The following is a 12,064-nucleotide window of genomic DNA, read 5'->3' as shown; positions in this document are numbered from 1 at the left end:
ACCAATTACTGGATCCACCCATTCTGTTAACATTCCTAACTCAACCTTGTCAGGTGGAAGGGTTTCCTGGTGAGAATAACTGTGGGAAGGCAGACATGCATAAGGAGTAAAAAAGATGTTTGGTCAAAGAGTGCTTTCAAACTGAGCACTCCTCCACCTACACCTACACCTTCCAGCCAGGAGGAATGAGATCAAGCAATGTGCTGAACCAGCACTGAGCAACAGGGTCCCTACTTCCTGTCTGTCTGTTAGTCTCAGCACACAGCACAAATAAAAAATAGATTGCATTTTATTTTATTTTTTTTTTTAAACTCTGGTGGGGATATTTAGCCTACAAAACTGTACACTGTAAATTTCAAACTAACTGAAAGAATTAAGAATAGTTTTCAATTTATACTTCCACTACAGTAATGGGGAGTAAGATGGACCCCTGACAGTAAATCTCTGAAAGAAGGGGAAAAAAGGATAAGTAAATAAAGGCCAATGGAAAGCCTGCTTTTGGACCTTAGTGAATAACTGAACCATAGTCATGTGCACACTGATTTGAAAGGGGTTAACCTTGGGTATAAAAAGAATGAGAAACATAACCTTTTTTTCTGTCATCATGATGTATGAAACCATTTTCTACTTTCATGTAAGTCTGTTTTACTAAAAGAAAAACCTGTCCTGCTTCAAGAACCAGTTACATGAATATTTTTACGCTATAATTTGTGAGAAGGGTGCTATATTTGTAAATATTTTATTCTGATTTTGTTCTTTAATAAAAAAAAAAAAAAAGGAAGTAGTGAAATATCTGTAGTGCTAATGAAAGCTAAGGCAGTGGAGGGGACAGGGGCTGAGGCCAAATGGAAGGTGAGGAGGAGCAAGGACTGCAACAAGTCCCTTCCTCTGGAACCTTAACTGAACCGTTGGGAATTTTTTCCTCTAACTCTATTGCTGCCCCTCCTGCTTCCCTTTCCAGTCTTTTCCCCTCTTCCACCCCTTTCCTACTGCTTCCTTTTCTTTCATCCTTCTGAGCTTTGCCAGTGCCAGGGGAGAGGTCCAGAGCAGGATGGAAGTTCCAGCAAGCCTGAAATAAAAATAACATTACAAATAAAAGATAAAAAGGATCCAGAAATTCAAATGAACTTACCCAACACTTTAAAATATGCTTTCCCTAGTTTGTAACTGCAGATCACTGTGACACAGGTTTCTCTTGCAGAGAATATTTTCATCTTAAAAGATCCAAAAGTAAAGAGTAATCAGGTTATTTTTATTATGATGAATATTTAAAACATTAATATTTGTGACCAAGTGTCAAGGTTATCTGAACCCATATTAAAACTTCTGAGATGAAACGTCACAATACATAGGATAACAGTTTTTTCATCAAATAATTAATAATAATAACCCTGTCATTCCTGAAATAATTTCCTTAAACTGAACTGTAATTATTTTTCTTGTATTTGCTCCTTTCATAAGTGTGTCCCTGAGCAAATATCCCTCATTCAACATCCTTGGACTACCTACTCACACAGGACAGTTGTCACAGTTAGGCCCAGTGACATCAAATGGCAGAGTTTGGCTTATATGCTCTACTCCTACAGAGAAATTCAGTTGTGCTCTTTTATGTCCTGACAATCTACAGTCATGAGACCTTTATAATGCTGTGACAACACTGCACTCCCAACTCTGATCCAAAATGCATGACTGAAAAAATAAATTTTACAGTGCATAAAATAAACTGGGAAAAGAGGTGAAAGCTTCAGGAAGTCAGCTAAGGAGTTCACATTTGTAAATCTGTTATTTTTATTGTTGTTGTTTGTTTGTTGTGGATACTGCTCAGACAATGTATTTTTGTTGAACAGTACATAAACCTAAGGTAGAAATCTCAATACGTAGCAAGGAACAGAGATGAAGATCAAGACGTGATAAAGGATATAACATGACATAATAGCTTTTGCTAACAGTGAAGAAAAATAGGACAATATAATAATATATCAAAATATAATATAATATAATAAACATAAGGGCAGTGTCAATAAGTGGGTGAGTTCCTCTGCATCCTGTTAATGGCAAAGTTCTGGGATGTATGTAAACCACCTTACTGAGATAAATTTTGTCTAAAACTTTTTGTCTAAAAATCCTTGATTTATACAAATGTAGGTACTCAATCTTATAAAATTCCAAACGTGCCTAGAATTAAAATTATCTGAGAGAGGGAAAGATAAATTCTACCTGGATATTCAAAAAAATACAGATTTTTTCTGGAATCTTTCAAAGCAAACGTGTATATGAGGATATTAATGGTATGACATTAATATCTAAATATTTAACCGAAGTTGCATGGATAACCTCCATTCACAGGGTATTATTTTTGCACTTTTATGTTATAAAAGCTTTTTTCAGAGCTAGATCTTCTGCTGTTTGTTGATCTATTGATAAGATTTTGACACAGTGTCTACATAGCTACATACATTTACATATGTGAAGAAGGTGTAAGTAGTTGATTTAATTGATATCCACATAATCCTTATCTTTCAATTATTTTCAAAGGTTTCTCAGGTTCATGTTTGTACACAATAACTGAAATTTCTGGATTTTAGAGTAGTACTCTGTGAAGGACTCATTGAAGGGTTGGGTTGTAGGATTAGTTTATAAACAGAAAAATGTCTAAAGTAATGGAAAAAAAAAAAAAAAAAAAAAAAAAAAAAAAAAAAAGTAATGAAATTTTGGCCCCAACAGAAATCTTTGAAAATTTTGTTGTAGTCTAGAACTCATTCAAGCTGTTTTTTAAAAAAAACATTTGCTTTACTCTAAAAATTACTGCAGAAGTTGACAGAAATTCAAATACATACTTACAGCCATGAAGTTTCTGGCCAGATTAGTGGTGAAAAGATAATAATAACTACAATAATAACAATAATAATAAGTTTTCAGTCAAATATTTCATTAAAAATGACATTTCAGCCAGGGAAAAGGGGAGAGATGGGGTTCATGTCCCCCAACTTTATTCATCCAAAAGTTAGGAATATAGGCTCTCCCACTCATCAGTGAAAAGAGAGTTTTAGGAAGGTTGTTCATAGCTATCCACAGATTCCCCTCTTGGGATATAATCTGTAATTCTCTAGAGGCTTCTATACATCTCTATTGACTACAAAGCCTTGAGCAACTGTTAGACATCAATAACTAACTTTAAGATGGATAAAATGATGACTAGCTTAGCTGTGAAAACCTGTTTTTTTAAACAGCAAGTTTAAGTAAGATGAATCTAACCTTTTGTGTGAATCCACTTTATCATAAGCTACAGAAAGAAATATGTTTTGACAGGAAATTTTGACCAGCATATATAGGACCAGGTTTCTATTTATATGTTACCCACCAGAGCAGGGCACGATGAACAGTAACACAATATACTTCTCTCATAAAATAATAAACAATAAAAATAGCATCAGCATGCTGATGAATTATCCTCCTAAAGCAAAAGTAACATAATTTCAAAATTTAAATCTACTTTCTCTTTTCATTGTGCAAAATGTACACTAATTGCCTATGACTTACAAATGCACAGCTAGAAGAAAAAATTTTCAGAGCCAGACTTGCAGTTGTCCCATTTACTGAACTCCCATTTAACCAGAAGTTGTATATACAAGGAGAAAACATAAATATATCCTTCTTCTTCTGCAGTTTGGAAAATAAATAAATAAATAAATAAAAATGGTAGGAATTTATATAGAGAATATTAGAAAACTGACTATTTTGCAGCATTGCAAGTGTTAGGTTTTACCCCACGAAATCAGTGGCAAATACAAGATGAGAAGTGGGATAGTAAAACTGAATTTTTTGTTAATTAGAACACAGTATAACAAATCCCTTTTGCACGTACTGAATGTTTATTTTTTATTAAACCTTTAGGGCAACCTTGCAGTATTTCAGAGATGCAGTGTAACAGTTTGAATATAATAGTTTTAACGTTGTATAATACCTATCTTAACATTTACTGGGTGAAGGATGTTTCCATAAAATACATCAGCTAGGTTGAGTTATTTTCTGTTATAAAAAGTAATTCTGTATTACAGATCAAGTTCAGAAACATTCTACAGTTACTAAATACACTGTGTTTTGCTGTCAGTGAGTTACAATAACGCCCTCTACCAACAAGAGCTGTTAGCTAGCATTCAGTAAAACTTGAGAGCAGGCCCTGCATGCAAAGATACACAAAATATCTTTTTTATTTATTTATTTTTATTTTTGCATTTTTTTCATTCATATTATTCTAATAAATAGGATGCTTAGGGCAGAGCATACATTGTAGTATTTTTAAACAACATACTCCACTTTCTGTTTGCACCCAAGCAGACAGAAAGGACCAGTATTGTCCACACCATGCAAATAAAATACTTTGAGACAAAAATTTCAAGTTAATTCTAAGTCCGTCTAAAACTAATGCATCCAAAGTATGCAGTAGTAGAGCAATACCTCTTCCAGATACTAAAATTATAGTTAATGAACAAGATGCATCTTATATCTATTTGACATAGATGCTGTTTAGTCTCAATGAAAAACACAGTGAAAATGGAGACACCTTTTTTTTCTGGAAGTACTGTGCTAGCGTAATGTTTGTCTACAGAGCAAATTTAGCCTTGCTTCAATCAGGTGAAGAATCCCATTAATATATTAATTGTGTCAGACAGACCTTTTTTGTTGACCCTGCATGCCTGCCTAGAGGGAGGATCTTGATAAAAGCAACCCGTGTGACTGAGCAGGATGAAATGAAGACAGTTGGTACAGAGCATGTTTGGCAGACTTATGCCCAACTTTCCCCAAGTTATTTAGTAATTATTAAGGTGCAATAACTATTATCGGATCCTTTATGGTTTCTTGTCCTGTAAATAACAACAGCCTATACCTTGTTAGCCTGGACCTATGGCTGTCCAAGGGCTGTGAGCAGCTCTCAGAGGACCACAGTATTGCCCACAAAAAATTCAGCTGTTTTCAGAGCTCCACATTGACTTGCATGCTTAGAGACTGCACAGCAGTCGGGCACTACTCAGTAATACGAGAAATTCACCTGGGAAAGGACTTCTGTGTAAAACAAGTGTAATCAGAGCTTCAGATACTTTGGGAGAAACAATCACGAATGTTGAAAGACAGAATAAAAATCCTGGGGAGTGCCACTCATATACCACCATAGTCATACCCACTGATGGTTATCACTCATACAAAATCTACCTCTGCTGCTTCAAACCCCTTCCAGCCAAGACAGAGAAGAAATTATTATGGGTATTACAGTAACCATGAAGGGATTACACCACAGCAAAAATCTATGTTCCTGAAACTGAAATGCAGCTGCAGAATGGTTGTTGCTTGAGCCCTGTTGGGCCAGGAGGGCATGCTGAGGAGCCAGAGCTGGGGAGTCACATAGAGGAGACCACAGAGGAAATTTAAGCTGTATCTTTTGCCAAGTGGAAGTAGATAATATGTGTGTATAAATTTACTGTATAGAGAAGGTTGAACTATTTCTTCCTAAACAAAAGTGTTTGTTAAGCCCTAAAAAGATAAGTAATTCATGCAATTCTAATTCTTTGTCACACTAAAAACATCTGTAAAAATGACTACCTGTAAGACTATCTATCTACCTACTTATCTATCTTTATATTTCAGAATATGACAATGATAAAAGTGAGTTCATTGTATTCATGCTAAGTAACCTGAGATTTACATAATAATTTGAAGGTCTACTTGATATTTTTTGATTTAATTATTAGCAGATGATTCATAGAGATGGAAAATCACACTTTGTTGTGCAAAGATATTTCATAGAAAACAGCTCTGAAACTGCAAGAAACATCTTTTATAAGGATTCAGTACATTTTAGAGATTATTGTCATTTCAAAATAGAACAGAATAAAGATGAGAAAAAAAAATGGTTTAAATTATTTTAAAGTGTGTATATGTGAAACAATAATCTTTAAGTCACATTAACCTGGCAATTGTTTAAAGATCATAAAATAATATTAATAACTTAACAAATGTGAAAATGCTACACTGTAATCTTCACACCGTTTAAAAATGGTGTTTTGTTTTCTTCTGCCAATCAGGATCTGAGTTTAAAGAAGCTACTTACTGGTTTTAAATCCAGAGTCACAGATTGCATAATTTTTTCATCAGGAAAGAGTAATCTTTAGCCTTCTGTTTGGAAATTCCATAAGTACTTAAAACAAGGATTCAGCTCCAGATTTTGACAGTGCAGTGAATCTTCTGAGAAGACCAAGTGAATTTAAAAACATTTATTTGAAGGAAGACCTATCAGTTCTATCAGCTACACTTTTAAACGTACTTAAGTTTTTTGTTTTGTTTTGTTTTTTTAAAAAAGAAAATCTCTGTCTTTGAAAACCTTCAATGCAGACAATGGAAACAAACAAACAAACAAAAAACAGTGGCAGAGAAAGAAACTGCTTTTAGAATAATGCTTTTGGAGACTAGAGAGCTAAGATATCAGCAATCTAGGAAGAGACTAGTTAGGAAAAGCTATTTTAAATATCACTGTGGCAAACTTTCACATGTATTCCTAGTAGAAGGCAGTCCCCGACACAGTGGCTCAAGCCCATTCCAGTTCCCCTCAATGGTAGGAAAAAAAAAAAAAAAAAAATTAAAATAATCACTGGAGGATTCTTGTAAGTCTAAAAATCTGTGTTGCGGGAGAAATTCCTGAGAATCCTTTGCTATTCTGCTTTAGCCAGAGAAATTCAGCTTGGTTAGGCAGAGTGAAGGGTAGGTCAGAACAGCATAAAGCCTGTCTCACCAGAAGATGGCATGTCCACAGCACAGCTCCAGGTGGAGACATCCGGGCTAACTTGGGAGTTGGAAGCTGGACAGAAATGTTTGCAGCTGAAAGCAGAACAGATCAGCTTGGGCAGAAGAGGGCTCAAACACAGATGCCCTGTTTCTGATGCAACATGACTTTGCTCAGAGCCGGTGTGGATGTCTCTAGCCAGTGCTAACGGAAACCTCTACCCAGTTATCCCAACAAACTCGAGTGAAAAGGGGGCTGTGATTGCTCTCTGAAAATACGCTGGGAACACAAGCAGAAGGAAGCAGAAATGTGGAGAAGGAATCTCACTTTTTAGGGACAGCAATAGCACAAAATCAGAGTATAAACTGTCTGAGAATAAATTTCAGGCAGCAATGAGATTTCCAACAGCCAGAAGAGTGAGGTTCTGCCCTGCCCTTGGAGAGCTACGGTGGGAAGGGTGCCCCAGCTAAGTCTGGACTTGCTGAATCTGAACAAAGTAAGAACAGCCTAGCACAACAGCAGAACATAACTGATGTGACACCATAGGTCTCTCTAGTCCTAATTATTATGTGGAAAAAATGTGAGAAGATATCCTCCCATTGCCAACTGTGGCCACTACAGTGGCTAAAAATGTGCATTTATAAGCCAGTTCTCCAGGCACCATAGTCATTAACTTCTATTCACCTGACATATTTATATTTGCTAGTAAGTACTGTTAATAATAACTAGTTATGAAGGAAGAAAAGAAAAAAAAATGTTTTTCAAAGCTTTCAGTTTACAAACCTCTTAAAAGGTATCTTAAATTCCTAAATGGACCTAAATACCAAATCAGATTTAAAGAAAAATAGAAGATGCCATTTAAGTCTGGACACACATCAGTTTCAGGAGTTAGGGCAGTACTAGTGTTTCTCACACTAAATGTAAAATGCAAATATATTATCACTTGTAGAAACAACACTACAGTTCTTTAGGTATAGTTTCTATTTTTCCTTCCAAAAAGAAGAATTGTCTTTTACACAAGCTATGGTTTTCCAAATGTGCTTTCACAACAGTGTTAGTCATAGCATAACTATGGAAACACCAAGCTGGAATCAATTCCACTGACCCAAATCCTACTGTGCCCACATACTGCAGGAGGTAGGGGTATCCTTTTTCAAAATTAGCACCTTTATCCCTGTTTTTAAATCCCAAGACTGTTTGATACATATGAAATCAGACAACTCTGTTACAGATTTCTGCAAATTAAATGTATTTATGTATATTAGATTACTGTGCTACTGAGACAACAGGTGCTTTGTAGACAAAATCTGGGTGCTGTAAATAGAGATTTCTAAAACTTTTAACTCAAACTTCAAGGCAAGACTAGGTGAGCACGATTGGGTCTTCTGTTAGCAACTACTTGTACAAAATTACTCACATAAGACACACATATATTGAATGAAAGAACAAAAGGAAGATTATTCTGGAAACTGCTAAGCTAGATACTTTATTTCAGTGCTTCAGCAATGTCAAAAATATTTTTCTTACTGACAGATCCACATAATTTAAAGAAAAACTTTAAAATAAGGGGGGAGGGAAACAAAAATAGAGGTGGAGGATACAGTTTCAATCACTGTTGTATTTTAATGGCTTTCTTTCAAATTAAATCATGAAAAAATAAGCAGGCTGAGTCTTTTTAAAGCGTATTGACCCAACAGATTGTAACTATTTCAGAGAAGTCATCACAATCTATCATAGAAATATCTAGACAGTGGTTTTTAGACGCATGGATGATTGACCCCGATATACTGTCAGAAGTATTCTATCATGTCAGACCAGAAACCATGTATAAATATGTGCTAAACATTTATATGGCATTTAAGCTGGAAAAAGCCACCTTAAACACACAATATATTTTCTCTACATAGAAACATAGCTATCTAAATACTTATTTTTCAACACAACTAATAGCACAAGAGAATGCTGAAGACACACTTTCTACTTTAACACACACTTCCTACTTTAAAGGTGGCTGTTAAGTTACAGCAATGTACATACAAGTGTCAGAAGCCTGAAACTTCCAAATGAATTTGTATCTCTATGAATTACAAATGGACCACAATTTTTTGCCTATATCACGGTAGAAAAATAAATATATTCCATGTAATCATGTAATTTACTTTGGTTTCCACATCTGAATACACAGCTTATGTTTATGATCAGTTACAAATCCTTGGAGGTTGTTTATACAAAATACTTTAAGCAAACCCATCACAATAAAGTAAACTATAGAGAACACTGCAGACCAAGCGTTCAGCACTTCTTTAGCATAATATTGCACGATATCTCCTTCCGGGAAAACAACAAAAAAGAAAAAAATACAAGAGAGAGGCAGAAGGTGGGGGGGGGGGGGAAACGGGGACAGACAACAAGCCTGTCATCTGGAAAAATCTTTCCAAATCGTATTTTAGAGAGCCAATATCCTGTTTCTACATCAGGGGCAGTCTCTGTTAAGCATTTAAGTGCTATCAATGAAAAGTAACAGTTTCTTCTCCAATCCTGAACTCTCAGTGACCGTCACGGAAAGTAACAGTTTCCCATTCCCTGCCAGCCAGTGGCATTAATAATCATCAAAACAAAATGAAACACCTTCAAGCAAATATCTGTTTCTGATTAATCTCCATCCCAATGAATTAAATTCACAAGAGGCAACCTGCTGCCTTGTTTACGCCTTTTTAATATGAAGAGCAGAAGTTGGATATAAGGGTTTTGCTGCCCTCAGGGCTACGAAATGTGCCTCATGTGGCAAGGAGCCAGCTCTCCGAGGGAGCCTCCTTTGCTGTTTCTCTCACAGCTATTTTCTAATGGATAATTTTTAAACAGACACACACAAATACACGAGTCACCGCAAAACAGGGACAGGGTTTTGTTCTTGTCTGAAGTCCTGTAAGTATTTGCACTGATAACAATGATCTCAAGGTTTCACCCAGTTTTGGTTTGGGGATTTTTATTTTTTATTTTTTGGATGGGAGGTTTGGAAAGGGGGGGGGAGTTGGGGGGGGGGGGGGGAAGGGTCTGGATTTTTTTCCCCAGCTGCCTTCCCCTCTTTGCAGCACAGAACATAAAACACCTCTCTTCAGCTTAACCGACCTAGGCTCAATTAGTGCAACATTTTGCACACATCTAAGCAATCACGAGGCAGAGATATATAGTTCAGACCTCCTGTGCATTGCAAAGAAGCCTTAGGCTAAGGTTTGAAGGATAATTCTTTAAAATAAAAAATAAAATAATAATAATAAAAAAAATCTCACAATGTAATTTACACAGCGTGGAAACGCCTACAAGGAGATGAAGTACCTGCACTGGGGAGATGTTCAGTTGTTCACTTCATCTTCCGTTGACAAGGAAACCAAACCGCACTTCATTCTCCAGGAAAACCTTCCACTGCCATCATTTGAAAATGTATTTATTTGTATATATGTATATATCTATCAGCATCATCATCATGATAACAATAACCATCACAAAATACTGCTGGCAAAAGAATAAAAAAGTCAAGGTGCAAAATGTGCAAAAGTAACAATCATTTCTTTGGCTTTATATTTTGTTTTGTTATCGTTAAGGAGGAAAAAAGTATTTAAAAATGATAACTGCAACACGCTGCAAGAAAAGTTTCACATTATAAACAGGTAACAAAAACTGAAAAAGAAGAAGAAGAAAAAAAACCTGCTGATTGCATTGAGCATCAAAAAAACAATAACAAAAATAATAAAATTAACATCTTGCTCTGTGGCTCTCACCAGTATAGCAAGACTACAAACTCTTTGTAAACACTGCTGTAAAATGTATTTGCAATTCCCATCTCTACACACAAAAAAAAAAAAAAACTAAAAAAAGAATAATAAAACACCAGAGAAAATCCTCTGAAGAAAAAGAGTTAGAAACATGACTTTTATCTTTTTAAAAAAATAAGCATCATATTTCACATTGCTTTTCTGTGCCACAACAAAACCAGTTGCATATATATAGATATATAGCTACTAAATGTATATCAGTTGTTGCTGGACTGGCAAGTCTGTATTATTAATATAATCATTTTTCATTCCCAGTGACTCCCGGCCCCAGCAGCACCTTTTGCTCATAGTTTAGTAACCATCGCATGCTAAGAAAAAAAAAAAGAAAAAGAAAAAAAGAAAAAAAAAAAACTAATAAAGAAAAAAAAAAAATAAAAAAAAAAAAAACTGGACAAAAAAGGAGGACAAGAATGTCAGCGGAAAGGTACTCACCGAGCGGGAGTAAAAGGGAGGAATAAAAATGAGAGTTACTATAAAATACAGTATGGCGGTGGAAGAAGGAATGAGGCGCTTTTTTTTTTTTTTTTCTCTCCTCTCTAGTCTCTGCCTCCGGCAACCGCCACGTGATCTGCAGCCGGGCGGACTCGCAGCCGGGAGGGCGCAGCGGCGGCGCCGGGCGCGGAGCGAGCGCGGAGGGAGCCCGCCCCGAGCCCCCGCGGCCGCCGGGTCCCCGCCGCCCTGCGCCCACCCCGCGCCCTGCACCCACGGCAGGTGTCGCTCGTCCCCCGAGCCTCCCCCCCCCGCGCCCGCGAGGCGACAACACGCGGCGGCGGCGGCGCAAGTTGCTCGGTGGCACTGCGCGAAGTTGCAGCCTCCGGCCGCCTGTTGCCCTCCGGCCGGTGCGTGACCACCGGAGATGGGGGGTGCGCGGGTAGGGGGGTGCCGTGCCCCGGCGGACAGCGGTGTGCGAGGGATGGAGTTGCCCCTCCTGCCACTCCCGTTGGGGTTGGGGGGGTTGCACGGGGTGTGTGTAAGGGAGACCGTGCACGGCGGTCCTGCTGCTGCTCGGCTCGCCCCCTGGGGGGGGTTAGCGGTAAATCCTGCGGCTCCAGGCTCAACGCGGGTACCCGGCAGCCCCTCCTGCCGCTCCGGCCCCGGGGGTGTGCAGAGGGGTACCCCTGCACCTCGTGGTGGGGTTGGGGTGCGGGGGCGTTCCCCCGCTCCCGCTCGGTGTCGGGGCGTTCCCGTGCCTTGCGCTGGGGCCGCAGTTACCGCGCCGCGCAATCGTGTCAGCGGCGGCTCTCCCGGTTCCTGCCGGAGTGATTCGCATGTGCGGCTGGGGGAAGAAGGACAGGTACCAGCAGCAGTCCCATTTGCCACCTGCTTTTGTTCCGCGGCCTCTGCCCTGAGTCATGGCCTCTCCTCCCGACCCGCTGGCAGGGCTGTGGCTTCCCATGAGAAAGTTACTGGACGAGGTGGGAAGGAAACAAGTGTTTTTTTTTTTTTTTTTTACTTT

At 38.2% G+C, this 12,064-nt stretch overlaps 1 protein-coding gene and 1 long non-coding RNA gene across 5 annotated transcripts in view; one reads left to right on the top strand and one right to left on the bottom strand.

Annotated features, from left to right (window-relative positions):
* The window catches only part of RALYL (RALY RNA binding protein like), a 409,045-nt gene extending 397,793 nt beyond the window's left edge, over window positions 1-11,252 (bottom strand). For 2 of the 4 annotated variants that reach the window (XM_035317321.1, XM_035317322.1), the window contains exon 1: window positions 11,041-11,252. The gene's annotated coding sequence lies outside the window, so the exon portion shown is untranslated. Of the gene's footprint in view, window positions 1-10,111; window positions 10,199-11,040 lie in introns of all 4 variants that reach the window. The other 2 variants (XM_035317320.1, XM_035317319.1) reach the window with 2 other exon arrangements.
* Window positions 9,650-10,467, top strand: LOC118161724. Its single transcript, XR_004748142.1, has 2 exons — window positions 9,650-9,700; window positions 10,082-10,467. It is a non-coding gene; the product is annotated as an uncharacterized LOC118161724 (long non-coding RNA).
* Window positions 11,253-12,064: the final 812 nt, after the last annotated feature.

The sequence above is a fragment of the Oxyura jamaicensis genome, chromosome 2 (assembly GCF_011077185.1).
Source record: "Oxyura jamaicensis isolate SHBP4307 breed ruddy duck chromosome 2, BPBGC_Ojam_1.0, whole genome shotgun sequence".
Taxonomy (NCBI): Eukaryota; Metazoa; Chordata; class Aves; order Anseriformes; family Anatidae; genus Oxyura; species Oxyura jamaicensis.
This window is presented reverse-complemented; position numbering and strand designations above follow the sequence as displayed.